An 18,991-nucleotide genomic window follows, 5' to 3' on the forward strand; every position below is an offset into this window, starting at 1 on the left:
GCTGGTAACTGATAATGATTTCATACATAATGGCAGTCTCTGGCACACCAGAGAGGCATTTTGAGAGCTGCATCCACTCACTTTGACTGTAACAGCTATGAGGCTATTGTTTAAAAAGAAAAAACCCAAATGCAGGTTAGGAGAGGTTAATAGACTATGTGCAGTGCCAGTTCCTTGGAAGGTTGACTATGCTTCTGAGCCCACCCCAGCAGACACCACTCCTCCATCAAGCCTGAGCCTACACCTCCTTTAGAGAACCTCGATCTTTACTGACTTCAGAGGGCCCTGACCCAGAGCAGTCACCAAGTCCAACACCACTACCTATACCTCTCCCTGTGTTAGTCAGATTCCAAATGTGTGTTAGCCCCGTCCCAGGCATGCCGACATCCAAGCTGTTAATAGTAATAGTAAGGAGGAGTGTTAGACCTGTTGTTAGTCAGAAGGAAATCCACAAGCCGTTAGTTTCTGCTGAAAGGAACAGACCAGGAGGGCAGGAGTTAGTTGAGGTGAAGGAGAGGTTAATTAAGAGCCGGTCAGAGCCAGGCTAGGAGCCTGGAGCTCCCAGATGGGCAGGGTTGGCTGTTAGTGGTCAGCCCCCCAGGGCAGCCAGGGCAAGGCAGGGGATTAGCTGGGTGAGAGCAAGAGTTAGTGCAAGGGAGCCAGAGATTAGCCCAAAGAGACCAAGGTGCCTACTGGAGGTGAGACGTAAAATCACCCCCAGGTGTGGCCCCGGCCTAGCGGCTGGCGGGCTCTGGGTGAGGCAAGCTGGGGCCAGGGTGCAGGTGAGAACAGGACAGGGAGCCAGGAATGAGCTCCTGGTTGACTCAAGGGTTTGCAGAACCCTGTGGGGCCCTGAGGTTCATTTCTTGCTTCCCATTTCCTCCTTCTGTAAACTCCAAACCCGGGTAGATCTGCTTTCCTCCCTCTGCCTTCTCAAGCTTCCTGGCATGGACAGTCCCTCTCAATGACTTCCAGTAAGAAAAATGGTCTTTGTCTATACTGCTCACAAACATTAGGGGATATTTTATCACTTCATATTCATTTTGGAATATTCTCTATTTTTGTGAGCAGTGTACTTCTGGCGTGGGGGATCTGGATATCCGGCCTCAGGTATGGGGAAGGGCCCCTCTGGCCAGCTTCCTGTTGTAGGAGCAGGCCCTCTCACTGATCTTGGGGCCACTCCTTTCTCACGGCCTTGTGATAAGGCCGGAAATTGCCCTCTCACTGATTTCCGGTGTAAGAAATGCCCTTCTTCCCATTCTTCAAATATGGGAACTGTGCCCTCTGACTGACTTCCTGTACTACATGCTCCACTCAGTGATTTCCAATATGGAAAAAAATCCTTTTATTGGCTTCCAGTGCAAGGAGGTCTCCATTTTCTGCCTTTTACTGTAAGACAAGCCTTTTTGCTGATTTCCAGTATGGGACACGCCCCCGCCCCTCGCCCCATGACTTCCTGTGCAAAATCAAGCCATCCACTTTCCAATGGGAAAAAATCTAACTCGCTTACCTCTAAAGGACACACAGGTCCCTACTCTCTACACCTTTGGCTGGGAAAAGCCCAGAGCTCCACACTCTAGACCCACAGGCCTCCACACGCACACCCCAGAGGTCTCCCTGTCCCACCCACTCCCAGTGGCAACCAGACTTCTGTGCAGGAGGTGCTCATGCTCAGAGGTCAGCCTTCCTTATCCGCATGACCACCTCTGCCTCCAGGTCACTGGTATGGTCAGTAGGGGCTGTTTCCTGCCTGAGACCTGGCCCTGTGGACTCTGAATTCACAGCCAATTGGGGCAGCCATGTGGAGCATCTGTCTGCAGGGCCAACCCCGGGACGTCTGCTTGCCAAAAGGAGGGAGGGCCAGCCCCCGGGGCGCCCAGAGCTCGGCAGGGCTGGGGTTAGTAGGAGAGAAACAGGGTTAGTAGGGGCTGGGTTAGTAAGTCAGAGCACAGCACCAGCGGACAGAGGCACTGCAGCAGACACACACAGGAGTCACTAGGAGAAAAGGAAGAACACACAGGTCCATTAGTTTGTTAAGGGATGGTCAGGGTGCACCTCAGCCACCCCCGGGTTAGACAGGTTAGTAATTGAACGAAAGAGCTACCTACAGAAAAGAAAGCTGAGAAGGAGAAAGAGTGTGGGGAAGAGATGGTTAGGGGTTCAAAGCGAGTGCCTGGCCCCAGGCAGAAGGGTCTATGTGCAGAACACCCAGAGGGACCAGGGCCTGGGCAGGGGTCATGATCAACCAGGTTTGCTGGGCTTCCCTCCCCCACCCTAACGTCCCCTCCACTTTTATTTTAATTATCTGCCACTTGTCAGGACCTTAATATGCATGGAATGGAACTCCTCACTGAAACCTGTGAGGTAAGGCTCAGTACTCCCACACTACTGCTCAGGAAACCGGGGTTCAGGGAGAGGTGGGGTGACTCGCTTCAAGTCGCCCAGCAGGAAGTGGCAGAGCTGGGGAGGCCTGTTGCATGCCCTGCCCTGGAATATGGGTCTGCACAGAAATCCCAGGCCGTGGGCAGGGCTTTCCGGAGCCTCGTTGGCCCCCACGCCCCAGCCCGGGAAAGGCCCTTGAGCTGCAGGGTTAGTAGGGTCTGGCTGCGGGGAGTTAGTAGGGCATGCTCGGGCCTGGTTAGTGGGTTAGTCGGTCGGCAGAGGGCCAGGCACCTTGTCACGCCACAGCGTCCCGGCCGAGCCCTGGGTTAGTGGGTTAATCACACCATGCAGCACTGCCCGGGCCCCTCCGGCTACAGCTCCAGAGACCTGCCACCCCCACCAGCCAAGGAGCTGGGCCTGACTGAGGCAGGGGGTCTGCCTCCCAGCCCTTCGGTCCCACCAGAACCAAGCCTACCCATGCGGGCCCTGCCCAGAAGCACTGTGCTGCCCAGTTTAATGACTGTGAGCCTCAGAGACCCTCCCGCCAAACCCCTCAGTTCCCCCGAAAATAGACCCTGCTTGTCCTGGCTAGAAACCCCCTGCCTGGTCAGCCCCTTCCCAGAGGGCTGGATCTGGTCACACTCACACACGCACACTCACGCACACATGCACACACCAGCATCTTCCTACAAAAGGTCTGATGCCCCTGAACTACGATGTCCAACGGACTTCCCTTTAAATCACCAACAGCCAGGCCTCTGGCTGCTCCAGCCACTAGCCTGTCTCCTCCTCATTCCAGAACGGGCACAGAGCTCACCGACACCCAGAGCCAAGGTCGGACTTCCCCGCCCCTCCTGGCCTGTGGCCTTCCCAGCGATGCTACAAAGCAGCTGTGTGTGCTCTACTTATGTCATCTCCTGTCATTGCTATAGTTTTCCCACAGACACCGCAGCATTTCCCAGTTCTAAGTGACAGCCTGTCATTCTGTCCAGTAAAGTTTGGGGGGAACACTTCATCCTCCATCTGTCCTTGAGTATTTGTAGTTCCCACCGTTTCAAAGGCTCTGATAAGTTCTGCACTACAGTAACCTGCTGAATTTAAACTCACTTAAAAAAAAAGCAATGACATCTCCTGGAACTCACTTTGGGAACCTCTGCTCTAATTCTCCTAACCTTCCCCCCTCCCTGTACACACACACCCCCAATGGAAGCTCTCAGCTAAGCCATAACTTTCTCAACCATCAAGGCCCCAATGGGGTTGGCCTTGCTGGGAAGTGTGTCCCCATTGCTACAGTCCACTCTGGGATTTTACTCCCAAACCCAAGCTCTCAGAATCTGGACCTCAGTACACTGGTTTCTTCCCCACGCTCCAGTACGCTGTTTGGAGCTGGTTTTCACCCTTTGGCATGGCTGTGACATCCTGAAGGCTGGAACCATGACTAGATCGTCACCTGCATCTCCCCCTAGTGGCAAATGCCACAGATGGAAAGGCTCACCAAAGAGGCTCAGTACTGATGGGAGCAGTTAGAATTTAAATACTGAACCAAGGAAGCTTTTGGAGCTACTCTGGAGGCCATGAAATGCATCCACTTCCCCAGACTGCTTAGAGAGACAGCTCTTAAGAAAACATGAGCCGAGGAAGGGCTCGTCTGAAACACCTCTGGACCTGAAGATGCTGAGTTTACAGTTCAGGGCACCGAAAATAGGCCAGTCCTAGATCTAAACTCCCAGGTGGGCAGGACGTTTACTGAGCATCTATTAAGAGGCCGGCACTGTGCAAGCCGTTGAAGCCCCTCTCCTGCCCCCTCAATAGGAGCAGATGGCCTCTGCTGCAGAGTGGAAATCAGACTCACAGAGGTGAGGTGACTGGACCAAGGTTGTCCATAGAATACGCACTCTCGGTCCAAAGCCCAGGCTTTTCCCAGCACATCCCTCCCCTGGGTGTTCCTCCTCACAGCCCTGTGTCCGGCCAGTTCTGCGTGTCCCCAAGGCACCCAGGGCTACCCTAGCACAGTCCTCCCATGTTCCATCACTACTTCCCACTTCTGCCCCCTCCCTGTGGGGGTGGGGGGCTGTGAAGAGGAGATGGCTCTGGCTTCCCAGGTTTGTGGTGACCACCTGTTATGGACTGAATTGTGCCGCTCCCCAAATTCATAGGTGTTAGTTGTAACCCCCAGTGTGACTGTATTTGGAGATGGGGCCTTTAAAGAGGTAGTTAAGGCTAAAGGAGGTCATAGGGTGGGGCCCTAATCCAATAGGACTGGCGTCCTTACAAAAAGGGGAAGCAGCACGGAATCTCTCCCGCCCCGGGACCCCTCCCCCAAGGTGTGCACGCAGACAAAAAGCCATGTAAGAACACCAGGAAGGTGGCTGTCTGCAAGCTGAGGAGAGAGGCCTCAGGAGACACCAACCCTGGCACCTTGACCTTGGACCTCCAGCTCCCAGAACTGTGCGAAGAACTGCTGTTTCAGCCGCCCCATCTGTAGTATTCTGTCACAGCAGCGCGAGCTGACTGATGCTGGCCCCTCCCCACCTTGGACAAACAATGTCTAGTTTTATACTTGCCTGCCATGGCTGGTCTTGTGCAAACACTGGGACCAGCCCCTCCAGAAGAGGCTGGCATGGATGGAGAACAGAGAGGCGGGCGTGTAAGTGAACCTGTGTGAAGGGGGAAGCTGTGCGTGCATGGGGCCTGCCCTGCCTGCCTTTGCCCCACAGTGACAGAATCGAGAATTCTTACAGCAAGGAGCAGGGGTCTGAGATCCAGCCAGTTCCCTTCGGATGGTGGAAACAAAGCCTAGTCTCCTTCCGGCAGGACACCTGACCTGGTCTCCTCTCTCGGAAACCCTCCCCTTTCAAGATAAGCACACCCATCACCCCCCTCCACCTGCCTCTCCCAAGACATGAGAAAAGGCCCAGGCTCCACCCAGACCCTGACTGCATCCTCCCAGTGACCATCAGAAAGGAGAGAAGCACAGGAAAACCCCCACCCAAAAAGGACCCCCACACTGAGAATCACTCACAAGGCAGATGGCGCAAGACAGACTGCAGCGACACGCCCACTGAGCTGCCACTGGCAGCCCCGCCCCATTCCCGTCCGGTGCTCCTACACCCGCACCTGTCCTGGAGGGGCTGGGGTCCTGGCCATGGGGAGGGTGCAGTCAGTGGGGCCCCTGCCCAGGCCGAGCTCAGTGTAATCACCAGCAGTGATCCCAGACAGAACCACGCCTGCACAAGGGCAAGAAGTGACCTCCAGGCCCCAGACAGGAAAGCCCACAAGCAGGTCCAGGTAAGTGCAGAGCGACAGTGGGCGGCTGGCTGCCCTCACACCCCTCGCACTGCCCGCCCTGGCCAGGTCCTGACTTCAGAGCATCACCCCGGAGGGCCCATTATCCATCCATGAGAGGCTCCATCTGTGAGTTGAGAAGAATGAGGTCTCAGGAGAACTGTCCAGGGTTCCAGAAAACCACCGAAGGCTGCTCCCTGTGTCACTGTGGCCGGAGTCACCCAGGCTCCAAAGATAAGACCAGACCTGGAGCCGCGGAGGGGCAGAGCCACCTGGGGGAGGCACAGAAAGTTAGGATAAGGGCACAGCCTCCCTCCCCAGACACCCACATTCCCCCAACCTAACCCACATCTGAGGGGGGACGCCTTCAGAGACCCCCAGTCTCCCTCCTATGCCCCCAAAACCTAGACAGGGTGGGGGTGAAGGCTCTGAACACTACTAACTTTTAGAAGAAAGTTGGGAATAGAGAGTGATGGAAGCCGTGGGCGTCCCCCCTCGGCAGGGCCAGAGTGTGGAAAAGCAATAGTGGGAACCTGAGCCAGTCCCCTGGGCATCATGAGAGAAGGGGCGAGGGTTCTGGGTGGCAGAAAGGGCCTTCAGAATCTTCAGGGGGTGGAGGCCTGGATTCCTTTTACAACATTCCCACCAAGGAGACAGCGGCATCACCCTCCCAAAATACACACCACACACATGCACACACACACGCATGCACACGCACGTGCATACCTCCCAGGATGGGGAAGCTCACTCCCTTGCTGAGGCTGTGATAAAGCAGGTTCTTACATGATGATCTGAGAGGGCAGAACCAGGTCGCTGGCGTTCACCTGTGGGTCCTCAGGCTGGGAGAAGGGCTTGGTCCATGTTTGCACTGAATGAAGGAAGGTGCTGAAATCTCTGCCATCGCCCCACCCCCCACGCCGACCAAGACCACACAGAACAAGCCTTCCAGCCACATGGCTCCCAGACCTCCTCTTCATATGCTTAAGTATCTGGCCAGGCCCAGACCTGGGTAGGGCTCTGGGTGGGGGGATAATCTGCCCCCATAAAATAAGGTCTATGGGCCCCCTCTCCCCCACGCCTGCCCAGGCTTACCTAGCATCTCGGGCCTGGCTCCCAGCTCCCTCGTGGACCCCCACAGGCCCATCCTGGAAGACAAAAGAGCCAACCACACTGCAGGAGAAACCGCAACCAGGCCCCTCCCCAGGCCCGGGTCTGGGCAGAACTCTGCTAACAAGAAGCTGGAGAGCCAAAGAGGCTGGGCCCAGGCCCACCGTCTGCACTGCCCTCCCTCCCACCCCAGAATGCCTTCACCCCCCTCCCCGGTCCCTACGCAGGGGACCGTGACCCAGAATGGACTGAACAGCATCAGGCACCAGGAGTTCTGACACCAGCTCTGCCCGTGCCTGTGGCCCTGGAAAGTCTGTCCCTGCCTCTAGGCCAGGTGTCCCCAAACTAGGGCCCGCCCATGGGCTGCATGCGGCCCCCTGAGGCCATTTATCCGGCCCCCGAAACACTTCTGGAAGGGGCACCTCTTTCATTGGTGGTCAGTGAGAGGAGCACTGTATGTGGCGGCCCTCCAACGGTCTGAGGGACAGTGAACTGGCCCCCTGTGTAAAAAGTTTGGGGACCCCTGCTCTAGGCCATGGGACACTTCCAGCCCCAACCAACACCCACAATGCACAGTAACAACCCATAGTTTGAGTCAGTGGATGGGGAAGAGAAGGGGTCCTTGTGATCAGCCACAATTATCTTTCTGCTCCCCCAAAAAATGCCCACTCATTCTGACCTGAACCACCTCCCAGGCTTTTCTTCCAATGACAGCTAAGCCACCTTCACTGGCTGGCTGACCTGGGCCAGGAGAGTTGGTGGCCCTCAAGTGTATTTTCAGAGCTTGCTGTCCGCGCCTGGGACTTGGGGCGCGAGTACTTAGACTCTTGCACTGAGAATAATTTGCCCTACAGGCACAGCACTGAGGTCCCCACTTGACCGCTAAGTGAAGGAGCCTTGGCCCTGTTTTGTAAGTATGGTGACAAAGGAACAGGACCGAGAAGAGGAGGGCCAGCCCGAATCACCAGCAGTCCCCACACTCCTCTGATTGCAGCTCTATCAGAACTCAGGATGAAGTCATTAAACCAAGCTCCTCAGAAGTCCCTGATGGTGGAGTTTATCAAATACTGGCCTTGAAGCCACGGTGGGGTGTGAAAATTACCCTTTGTGAGGCCGCATAAAGCGGGGACAGGCTCTTTATTTGTGGCATAGAGGTAGAAACGTGAATGAGCTGCACCCCAAGTCCCCCTCCCACCTGGGAATTCTGGAATATAGACTCTCCCACACTGACCAGAACAGGTCAGGCTGGTAGTCTGTGGGCTGGTAAGTTTGAATACTTATCTGCAAGGCTGCTTCCCCATGTGGTCTTGAACGTCCAGAAGCCCTCAGAAATTCCCTTCTCTCCATTCTGTCCCAGGAACTCGCCGCACTCTGTAAAGAGAGCCTCAGAAGAGCATTGTCTGACCACAAAGACCCTTTCTCCTGGCCCTTCTGTGCCCAGGGTCCCTGATGTCAATAGGCCATGGAGTTGTCAAGGGCAGCTTTAGCTCTGAGGTCAAGCTGACAGCTGTCTAGAAGGGTAGAAAGGAAGACTTTGAGGTCAGACACACATGGGGGAGGTGACGGTCCCCAACTCCACCTATCTACTATGTGACTCAAATCCTCAGAGGCTTGGCCAGTGGCTGGCACACAACAAATATTATTTTCACTAGTTAGTGATTTAAACTTTGAGTAAATCTTTGTGGAATACTGTTGTCCCAGAAATAGAAAGCCTATTTTTCCTGTGCCATATATGCCCCCTGAGGCAGGGGTGGTGGTGGTATATATACCCCGTGAGGAAGCACAGATCTAATTCAAACCCCATCTTGGCGATGTGATAAACTAACCATAGTACACTCATATACTGAAACCTACTCATCAGTCAAAAGTGACACACTAGAGATACATGCAACATGGATGAGCCTCAAAAATATTATACGGAGTAAAAAACGCCAGGCACACAAGACCACAGGATGACCCCATTTATATGAAATGTCCAGAAAAAGCAAACCTACAGAGACCATAAGTAGATTAATGGTTGCCTGGGATGAGGGGTGGGATGGAGGTGAACGAAGTCAGGAGTCAGTGTGCGGGATCTTACCGGGACGATAGAATGTGTTGAAACTGATTTCTGGTGCTGGGTGCACAACTTGGTAAATTTACTAGAAATCATTGACTTGTGCATTTGAAATGGATAAGGTATATAATATGTAAATTATGCCTCCACGAAGTTAGACAAAAAAGGTTAGAATCTCTGACATGTGCAAAGATAAGTACAAATCTCAAAAACATGCTGAGCAATACACACACACACACACACACACACACACACACACAAGCTTTCATATTAATGACACTTTAGAATTAACAATCTTATCTAGAGGCACAGAACACAAACTGGTGGTTTCCTGTGACTGGGGCTGGAAGGGGATCAACAGGGGAACATTTTAGAATAATAAAATGTTTTCTATCTTGTCGGCCAGGGTGGTTACATAGGTGTATATATTATATTTATCAAAATATAGCAAAATGTATGCTTTCAATGGGTGCATTTCACTGTATGTAAATTATGCCTCAATAAAGTTATATTTTCAAAACTCGTTTGGATGGGATGACAGAAGACAAGAACCAAGAAGGGTGAGGTGAAAGGCCATGCAGAGATCAGGTGGGGGGCCCCAGCATCTCAGCTCCCACTGGTCCACGTGAGCCACACCCCATCCACTTCAAGCCAAGGTCAGGTGACCCATCACAAAAGATTTGATTGAAGGACTGGACCCCAGAGAATCCTAAGAGGTCCCTCGTACCTCTGAGATCCAGGTCTCAGCACACACGGATTTCATGTAGACCTGAGCACATAGCATGATGCTGGTCTCTACTGTCCCATGGGTCATTGGCTAGTCCTTTGATGCTGTTCGGGTCACGGTAGTGCTGTGAATGTGTCCAGAACTACATGGGTGGTCAGGTAGATGCCTGCACCTGTCATCAAGAGAGAAAGAGAGAAGGGTGGGGGACTAAATAGGTACCCACGGGCATGTTGAGAATAGATGCCAGGGTCCTGGTCTGAAACCACAGCCTGTGCCAAAATTAACCTCTGAGGATGCAGATCAGAGCAGAACAGGAAATGGGAGGTATTCTGGTCCAGCCAGTGCCAACCAAAACATCCTAACACACTGGAAAGGACAGGTGCTTTACTGCATGGATCCCTGCCCTGCTCTGCCCCCTTTTGCAAGCGCAGCACCCCTCTTGGCTTGACTTCTTATCCACAGAATGGGGACAATATGTGCCTGCCTCTCAAGGCTGCTGTGAGGATGAAATGAGGACGATGAGTATTACCTGTCCGCTTGCATCCTATTGTTGCCAGGCCTGTCCTCACTGCTCATTAACACCACCCTTGGGCTATTCATCCCCCCCCCCCCCAAGCTCTGTGCGCTGTTCTTGGAAGTGGATGAACAGCTGCTAGGAAAACATGCTTTCGGTTGCATTTTGGGATCCCTCTGGTTTGGGGTTTCTTTTCCCTGACTCTGGAGTAAAATAGCTGCCAGGAGATTGGAGGCATACAGAGCCGTTGGCCTAAATTGCTGTGGATGAGTGAATTCTGAGAAATAAGGGAAGCTCTCAGGAATAACAAGCTCTGCGGGGCACCGCGCAGGAGACATGCTGAGAGGAACAGAGGCTTCCACAGGGGAGCAGAATGTGCTGTGTCTGGAAGTCAAAAAACACACACAGAAGAGAAGCTTCAGAACTCAACTCTCCCTCAAACAAGGGACCTCTGAGCTGGGTAAGGAAAGGAAGGTAGGGTCACATTTCCTGAGAATAGATACTATTTGCGGGCCCCTTTATCTACCTGAAAAAACAAGAGTTGGGTTTTATTGTCCCCGTTTTACAGATGTGAAGACTGAGGTTCGGGGTCAAGTGCCTTGCTACAGGATCACCCAGAGAGAATGGTGCAGATGGATTCTATAAGGGTCTGCTGAACCCCACAGGGGCAGAAGTTTTCTGTTGAAATGTGAGGGTGGGGATTAAATGGGAAAAGATCTGGCAAAGGCATGTGTAAATGACAAACACTGTGGCCATTAGGATCACTATTACTGTGAGGAAACTGGACCGGGATTGCTAAACCATCTCAGACCAGTTCACTCTAATTGCTTCTAAAGTCTGAAGTAATGAGACTCACTTCTAGGAGAAGCAGTATGGTAGTGTAGTAGTTACTAACATATGTTTCAGAGTTATCCTAGATCCGAGTTCAAATTCTGACTCTACGATTAGCAATGCTGTGTGACCCCTGAGCTAGTCACTTCACCTCTCTGAGCCTCAGGTTCTCCTCTGTAATGCCCAACTCCCAGCCTCATCGTGGGGTCTCCATGAGGAAGCATCTAGCAAGAACCTTGGTGAGTGTTTACTAAATGGTCGCTAGAGATGGTTACCATTAATGATCTACTCACACCCTTGCGCACATGATAGTTCAGCCCCTCCTTCCCTTTCATGACTCATTCAGCAGCCTGCAGAGGGGCCCACCTGGCACCACAGGGAGAAGGGGACACCTGCAGATCCAATCAGCCTCCAGTGGGCTAGAGAAACAGATGTCACCCTCAGCTGGCCTTTGCCTCTGCCCCTGAATATCTCTGGCATTGTTTCAGAGCTCCAGCTGACAGATGAGCCAGGCTGCAGAGACAAGGGGAAGGATCCCCTGGGAACAAAGGACTGCTATAAGTTATTCCTCAGCCCATTGAACCAGCACAATGGACCCAGTGCTCCAGAAACACCACTACCCAGACAGCCCAAGGGTCACCCAGAAGAACCAACAGCCCAATACAAATAAAAACAAATAACGAAGTATCTACACAAGACTCAGAGTCCGTGTAAGCAAGCTCAGCCTGTACACAGTGGGTGTTCTATAGCAGCAATGCCTTTATTAAGCACCTACTGGGTGTCAGGCATTTTATACACACTGGATCATAGCCTCACGACACCCTTGTAAAGGAGGGACTCTAGTTCCCACTTTACAGATAAGAAGACTGAGGCTCAAAGAAGGGAAATTACCTGCTTACTGAAGTTGACACAGAGAGTAGGCAGAGAAAAGGATAGTGTGTAACTATCAATCCTTTCTCTTTCCACCTCATTGCCTCAGTGAGTGATCAATTAAAAGAGCATCATCCTGCCTTGGGCGGAAGCATGGATTAGGTCCAGAGAAATATTTCGTGAAACACCAACCTCTTACAATGATTTCTGCAAAGGGTACAAAAACACAGAGAAACTCATCTGATGTAACTTTTCAAAAGTAGTATTACGTATAGCACAATTACAATTGGTATTTCCAATTAAAGAAATAGATACCTGAAGAAAATACATGACAATCATAAATAACCCCAGAAGTTATTCTTGGGTGATGTAACTATAGTTTTCTACCCTTCCCTTTCCCCAAATCTCCTGCAATTGTCGTGTATTTTATTAAACTTACTACATTTGTAAAAATAACCAAAAATTATAAAATTCTCATTTTTGAAGCAGGCATAGAGAGTGGATTCTTTAAGGCTCTTGGTAAGGAGTTGTGTGAAGACTAGCTCTCCCCTCCATTAAATAGTGGATAGGTTGAACATGCAGGAAGAAGGATGTAGGTTTCAAACTTTCTCAGTGGTAAGGGTCATCAAATAATAAAATAGATAGACCTTGGAGGCATAGGGGATATTACCCATAAAATTCTTTCAACGTGAAATTAAACTCGATATGGCATGAGTTCAATGCCACCCAAAGCTGGGTGCTGTCAAAGTGTCTCCAGGGAAACCATTTTGTCCCAACTGCCAAATGGTTCTGGGCGAGGGGTGAAAGGAGAGGTCGGGAAACGGTTCTCTCAACTGATGATCTGACCACCTGCAGGAGGAGAGGGAGGCTGGGGTCTGAGTACACACCCAGATGCCCAGCCCCACCCAGCCTGCTGACTCAGGTCCTGGCCACGTGGCCCGGGGACGTCTGCGTATTTGAAGCACCGCCCCTGAAGTCTGAGCACCACTGTCCTCAGGTTTCCCTGTCTGTCAAGTGTAATTACTCATCCCTACCCCCTCAGCCCCCACCCCAGGCCCTGCCATCGCGAAGCCCCCAGACGCTCCCAGATGGGAATGTGCTGTGGAAAGTAAAGCACTGACTGAGCCTCCGGGCCGCGCTCAGTGTGAGGCTGGCACCTAGAAAAACAAAGCCGCTTCCCGCATGCTACCTCGCCTTTCTCTCCCCACCCTCCCCGCACTGCTGCCTCCCTCCCCTCTTCCCCAGCAGCAGGTGGGGGCCGTTTCTCGCCGCGGCACTGCAGTGGGGTGTGCGCACCAGCCATCCCGGCGCGCGGCAGCCGCTGGTTTGTCTGAGCCTAGGATAATGGTAGGAAATCCAGGCTCCCGGGGCCTCCCCCTGCGCCGTCTAGGAAGCAATTTCTCTAGCCCAGGGCCCTGCGCTAGGGGAGAAATCTGGTCCAATCCCTGCTCAATTCCCAGCCTCTCTAGATCAAGTATTGGAGAGGAGGAGAGGTGGGAAGGGTGCTGGTGGATTCTGGAGTCTCCTCAGCCCTGTATTGGGATGTAACTTGGTCTTTAGAGTCGGACATATCTGGATTCAAAATCTCTGGCTGTGTGACCTTGAACGCATATCTAACCCTCTCTGGATCTCAATTTCCTCTTCCTTAAAATGAGGTTCTTACCACCTTGCGGGACTGTTGTGATAACGTATGCAAAGCACTGAGCGTGTTGTTGGCATAGAGTAAGCTCTGCATAAACTGAAGTATTATTATTACCATTATCAATGTCATTATTCTCAACGAAAGTGGTTTTCTGGCCCTATCCACCCCTTTGGAGCCACACACAGGACGCTGGACACCTAGAATTTGAGTCCCAAAGGTGGAGGATTGGCAGGCTCTAGTTGGGGGGGGGGTCTCCGTACAAGGGAAGGGGCTCCAGGACCCTGCTCCGCCAGCCCAACCCTGCCTCCAGTTCTGAGACTATTGAGCTCTGCCCAAGATTTGGCCAGTTAACAGCTAACCTGGTGAGCCGGAAAGGTCCAGGATCCCCTCGTGTCTGCCCGGTGGAAGGGAGGGTCTTTGTTCCCCATCCTCCCTGGACGCCTAGGCATCCTCCCCGTTTCCTCCCCGGTGCCCCACCCAAGTCGGCGTCTTAGCTGTATTTGACAGCTGAAGGCTGGAGGGAGAGGCTCTTCATCCATCAAGTCAGGGGCACTTCGGGCAGCGTTTGCCATTCCCTGAACCCTGCCTGGGAGCCTGGGAGCCTGGGAGCCTGGGACCCTGGGAGCCTGGGACCCTGGGACCTGCCCTCGGGGAATTCGCCTGTTCCCGGCGCGGGGACAAGGATGCTTGGGGAAGAGGGTGGGCTGTGAGGATGGGCGGCAGCTTACCTCGGGTCGGCGGTCCTTCGAGGCGAGTGCCGAGAGCTCTTTGTGCCGGGACTCACAGCGCAGAACTGGGGGAGCCCCTGCAAGCCCCTCCCATCGCAAACTCCTCCCCGCACTCGTCCGCAGCCTCCCTCCCTCTGGTCCCCAGAGCGCAGCCGGCGTCGTCTTTGTAACTGCTGCAGCGCCCAAGAAATTTTAATGCAGGAGCGTCTGGCAGGCGGAGGCGCCCCACCCCCGGCCTCCCTCGGATCTCCTCCCTCCGCCCTCCGCCCTCTCCCCGGCGCCCCTGCCACGCCACACCCTATCTGCTACCTCCTCCGGGGGGTCCGGGCCAGGGAGGGAGGGTGCGACCTGGAGTGAGTGGGGGGAGCGCGCCGCCACCCCCACCGCACAGAGGGACCAGCCCGGCGCTGATCTCAGCCTTCAGCATCCCGGCCCGCGGCGCTGCCATGGCAACGTTTACCGGGCTGGACTCCGCCGCAGAGCGCGCGTGCGGTGCGCGACCGCGGACCCGGGGAACAGAAGCCTGGTCCCGGGCGTAGGAGGACGGAGAGATGGGTCCTGGAGTACCAGCTGCTTAACCTGCACGGCCTCAGCGTATGCCTCTCCATTAACCCTGCTAGACGGGCACGTGCTTATTGTAGAGTTAAGATTTGAACCCATGTCTGAGTCCTCACTCTCTTGTTCGTGCCACTTCATCGCTTGGCCTAACTTTTATAAATTTGATCTTTTTTGTTTGTTTCTTTTTAGTTGCCCACTGCTTAGCTCCTACTACTTTCTAAAGGAGCGATGCTGGAGAGTGGTCCTAGTCTCGCAGCGTCACACCCCTTGGGGACTTGTTAGAAATGTGAATTCTCAGGCCTCACCACAGGACAGCTGGCTCGAGCCTGCGGCGGGCTCCAGAGATCTGCGTTCCATAAAGCCCTCCAGAATATTCTGGCGCACATTCAACCTTGAAGACCATTGTTCTAGACAAGTAATGTTCAACCTTTTTCATCTCACAGCACACATAAACTAATTATTAACATTCTGAATCACACCCAAAAATATTTTTTCACCAATCTGACAAAAAAAAAAAGTAGGTTTAATTTTGATTCATTCAAACTGGATGACTATTGTTGTGTTGGCTGTTGTCATCCTTTTATTTGACAATCGAAGGAAAAAGAGGCCAGTGCCCCTGACTAAATAGTCAGGTATCACATGTTTTAAAATTATTGTGGCACACCGGTTGAAAATTGCCATTCTATACCATTCCAGTGGCCTGTATAACCACACTGTCCTGGGTTTAATTTTCTGCCCTGTACATATATACCCCTTTCCCATCTGATCTTAGGCAAGTTCCACGCTGTTCCTGAGATGCAGTTTCCTAGTCCATAAAGTATAGATAATATTAGAATCCGCCTCTTAAGATTGTGTGGGTTAAATGAGAAAATGCATGGGTGGGGAAGGATGCCTGGCATTTAGTAAGGACTCAAAAACATATTTTTATTATGCTATTATCTCCTTTAATTTTCACACTTAAAAAATACTTTATTGATTTTAAAGAAGAGAGAGAGAAAGAAATTGGGGTGTGAGGAGCGAAAAGCATCAACTCATAGTAGCTGCTTCTCCTATGTGCCCTGACCAGGCAAGCCCGGGGTTTTAAGCCGCAACCTCAGCATTCCAGGTCAACACTCTGTCCACTGCGCTATCGCAGGCCAGACTAATTTTCACACTTCTGTGTACATTATTTCTCAACCTCACAGCTCAGATGAGGACATTAAGGCTGAGCGAGGCAATGAGAGCTGCCCATAGCCACTCTAAGGGGCCCTGGGGCTCTGAACCTATGGTTTCAGCTTCCACGTTTACAAGCTATCCTCATTACTGCCCATCTCTTGCTGGGATCCATAGCTTTGATCTTTAAAAAATCCACATCCAAGTCGACTAACCTATAGCCCATTTCCAATGAGCCCAGTCCAAGGCCATTGCAGGAAACTTGATGGTCCCAGGGAAGTCCTAAATATAGTCTTCACCCTAGCAGAGCTGGTGGCTCTTCGAGAGAAGACCCATGTGAACGATCAGTGAGAAGGCAACAGGAAGTGGCGAGGTAACAGCACTGGCCAGAGTACACAGACACAGAATTGTCATTACCAGGCCTATGACTTTCCCCTGGGTCACCAGGACACACACACACACACGCACACACACGCACATGCGCACACACACAGAGGAAATGGGGTCTGGCGTGATATGTCCTCAGTGAGCACAGGGGCTATGTAGGGATCACCCTTTCTTGTCAAGTATTTCCAAGCCATTTGATTCATCATCTGTTCCCAAATTCTCCTGAGTGTTAGCCTATCATTTCCAATATCCATTTGGAAAAAATCAAGGCATTTGCCAGCTCCCATTTCCCACATGTCTGCTCCCTGGGGTTTCTCAAAGGAGACAATGGAACAATAATGAGTTCATGGTCTTATTTCTAAGTATTTTGATGCCAGGGATATCCTTTCAAGGAAAACAGCAGGAGGGGGCCAAAGAGGTGATTATAAGAAGCTCTTACGGGCTCACGGCATAGAGACCATGTCTAACTCGGGTAGATTCGGGGTAAGCCAGTGACACAAGGAGGGGCCAGACCCACAACCAGCAGATCCCCAAACCAGCGTGCTCCTGCCTGTTGTCCTCTGGCCCTGGTTCTCTCACACAGCACATATTTATTTTTTATCACAGGTAGCCCAAACTAGCTGTTCTGAGGGGTTCAGTTGGTCCTTTGCCCTCTTGCATCCATCTGGCGGACTCCCTTGTGGTGAGCAAAACCTTCCCTAGCATCCTCTGGTTGCCTGGGCCAGGTTAGAGACCTGCGATGCCAACTTCCTCTCCTTCAGGCACCATCACTATCGCCACCACCTTTGGGATTCGCATCTCACTTGATGGCTAGAGCTGACATGCTTCTTGTTTCCCCATCGATGTCTGTCTGACCCTCACAGAGACCCAGGATGTTGCAGAGCACACCCGAAGATGGCAAATGTCATCATCACCACAACTCACCAGTCTTCCAGGTGACATTTACTGGGCCGACTTGGGCCCCAGGAGCCGACAAGCCAATAAGAGTGGCAGATGGAACCCCCCCCCAAAAAAAGCAATACTCTTTTCTGTCTTAAAAATGGCCTGAGCTGCTTTTTCACGGAGGATTGGTTGCCATGGCAACGGGAGGAGGCACCATCATACTGAAGATCTACTTCAGAATAAAGTTGGCTTTTTTAAACCGGGACAGGTGGTTACCTCACCTACTCCCAGGAGAAACCACGGCTTCAACAGTTTGCCAACTAAGTAGTCTTTGGCTCATGACACTGCCCAGCAGCCCAAGATGTCCAGGGGAATTCTGAGCCCAGTAACATGCCCAGGAGAGGGGACTCAGGTGCGTTTATCCCTAAAGCAGCTCCTGGAAAAATGCAGGTGGCCCAACAGGTCAGCGTTGCAACTCTGTCGTTAGCCCCCTGGGGGCCACTGAGCTCTCATTTTTTGGTAGGTTTGTTTTTAGAAGTGAACTGCAGATAATATAAAACTAACTACCTTAAAGTGAACACTTCGATGGCATCTAGCTCGTTCGTATTGTGTAATCACCACCTCTATCTAGTTCCAAAACATTTTCATCACCCCAAATTAATTCCCCATACTTATTAAGCAGTCCCTCCCCATTCTACCCTCCCCCAGTCCCTGACAGCCACAAACCTACTTCCTGTCTCTGTGGGTGTACCTCTTCTGGTTATTTTACATACATGGAATCATACAGTATTTGTCCTTTCGGTGTTGGCTCATTGCACTCAGCAGTGTTTTGGAGGGTTACCGATGCTGGAGCCGGTCTCAGCACTGTGTTCCTTTGTGTGGTTGGATAATAGTCCCTCGTACGGATAGGGCGCAGTTTGTTTATCCATTTCATCCACTGATGGATGGACATGCGGGTTGGTTCAACCTTTTGGCTGTTGAGAATTATGCATGTACAAGGATTCATTTGAGCCTCTCTTTCCATTTTGGGGTATGTAACTCTTTGTGCTTTTTTTCTTTTTACACTCCTCCATGAGCCTAGTCAAGGGGTTCCAGAGGAGTGGTGGGATGGGCTTTTTCACCTTGTTACCTAAACTTCTTACATAGACACACACACACACACACACACACACACACACACACACACACCCCTAGTGCCACCTCTCTGCCTGGCCACATCTGCTGTAACCCCTGAGGAAGGGTTCTGGGAAAAGCCAGCTTTTGTCTGACCTCCAGCCGTGTTATTTACGGAGACGGTGCACCCATCAGCCCATCAGGCGAGCTCCTCTCTAACCACTGTTTCCCGAGCAAGTTACCCCCAGAAAAAAACTTCATTTCAACTCCCCCAAGCAGCCATTTTTGCCAGGGATAAGGGTGGGGCTTCCTGAATTGAGGGGTGGTGTCTGTGCAGCCGAGGAGAATGCGTGAGGTGTGGCCTGGAAAAATAATATTATATATGCCTTGCAACAATTCCTTGTAGCTACAGAATTCCCCTGTAACCACCTTCAGACATAATGAACTTGACCCTTTGCCCCTTACTTGTCACAAGTCCCAAGGGCTTTACCCACACACCCCCTTGGGTCATGTGGATCACTGCTACCTAACCAATAAGGAAAGTGAGGCTCAGAGAGGGGAAGTAACTTACCCAAAGTCAGCCAGCTAGTAAGTGGTGAGGCTGAGATTCAAAACCAACATTGTAGATTCCAGAAGCTGCATTCAGGGCTCTAAAAGTCTGTCTACAGTCATGCTCACCCCTTCCTTCCCCTGGGAAAGATGCCCAGCCCCACAGCAGTTGGACAGTGTCCCTGCCACCTTGTTGAGGTCACTCTGG

At 52.1% G+C, this 18,991-nt stretch overlaps 1 long non-coding RNA gene across 3 annotated transcripts; it reads right to left on the bottom strand.

The window, feature by feature from the left end:
* Positions 1–122: 122 nt before the first annotated feature.
* On the bottom strand, positions 123–14,270 carry LOC136325610 (uncharacterized). Of its 3 annotated transcripts, XR_010729286.1 has the most exons (6): positions 14,143–14,270; positions 11,794–11,979; positions 9,558–9,729; positions 6,760–8,145; positions 6,394–6,535; positions 123–5,939 (listed from the first exon to the last, which is right to left on the bottom strand). It is a non-coding gene; the product is annotated as an uncharacterized lncRNA (long non-coding RNA). The 3 variants fall into 3 exon arrangements; XR_010729285.1 differs by lacking the exon at positions 123–5,939 and having other exon boundaries at positions 5,982–6,535; XR_010729287.1 differs by lacking the exons at positions 123–5,939; positions 11,794–11,979 and having other exon boundaries at positions 5,982–6,535; positions 14,143–14,220.
* Between the last annotated feature and the right edge of the window lie 4,721 nt (positions 14,271–18,991).

This window comes from Saccopteryx bilineata, chromosome 2 (assembly GCF_036850765.1).
Source record: "Saccopteryx bilineata isolate mSacBil1 chromosome 2, mSacBil1_pri_phased_curated, whole genome shotgun sequence".
Classification (NCBI taxonomy): Eukaryota; Metazoa; Chordata; class Mammalia; order Chiroptera; family Emballonuridae; genus Saccopteryx; species Saccopteryx bilineata.